Source organism: Arachis duranensis, chromosome 9, assembly GCF_000817695.3.
Source record: "Arachis duranensis cultivar V14167 chromosome 9, aradu.V14167.gnm2.J7QH, whole genome shotgun sequence".
Taxonomy (NCBI): domain Eukaryota; kingdom Viridiplantae; phylum Streptophyta; class Magnoliopsida; order Fabales; family Fabaceae; genus Arachis; species Arachis duranensis.
In genome coordinates this window covers 8,045,711-8,046,405 of record NC_029780.3, presented here as the reverse complement: position 1 = coordinate 8,046,405, position 695 = coordinate 8,045,711, and the positions used below count along the sequence as shown (strand labels likewise).

Sequence of the window (695 nt, the reverse complement as noted above, 5' to 3'; positions counted from 1 at the left end):
GGTAACAACAAAAGAAAATGTGGAAATGTGCCAAAACGAAGAACAGTGTTCTACACTTCTACATTTTCCTTCAATTTCTACTGCTTTAATAGAAAAAACAAAAAAACAAAAACACATAGAGAGAATCTGCAATTGCGTAAAACTGAAATATGAAGAAAATGAGAGATCTAGGTAGGAAGGGATACAAACCCAGCATTAAAGTGAAGAAGAAGAGAAGCAAAACCACGCACAACGGGTTTGTTTTCTTTGTGTTATGGTAGTGTTAATAACAACACTCTCACACTCCAGAATGAATCAAATCAAATCAGAATCAGAATCAGAAAATGAATGAATGAACAAAATGGATGGAGAAGCATTCCCTTTCTTCTTTATTTTTGTTTGAGTGAAGAGAGTGAAGGCTCTTCTCTTCTCTGCTCTGCAACTAAAGTCATAGTTATGGTTCCAGCTTTTGCTTTTTTATTTTTATTTCTTTTATTTATTTATTTATTTATTTATTTATTTCTTATTGCTTGTTTGTTTGCTTTGGAATATCCTCAGACAAAAATCAATTTACGTATAAATACTCAAATTTTTGGATTCTTCAACTTTATTTGATTTTTTTACTGTATCTCTTAATAAGTCAGATTAAAAATTAATTTATAGTAGATCGAATTTTTATTTAAAAATTTATTATTAGTAAATATATTATTACGAAT

At 28.6% G+C, this 695-nt stretch overlaps 1 protein-coding gene across 2 annotated transcripts in view; it reads right to left on the bottom strand.

Moving 5' to 3' along the window:
• Positions 1-437, bottom strand: part of LOC107464419 (serine/threonine-protein kinase D6PK-like) — a 4,109-nt gene extending 3,672 nt beyond the window's left edge. For both annotated transcript variants that reach the window (XM_016083334.3, XM_021130593.2), the window contains exon 1: positions 190-437. The gene's annotated coding sequence lies outside the window, so the exon portion shown is untranslated. The remainder of the gene's footprint in view (positions 1-189) is intronic.
• Positions 438-695: the final 258 nt, after the last annotated feature.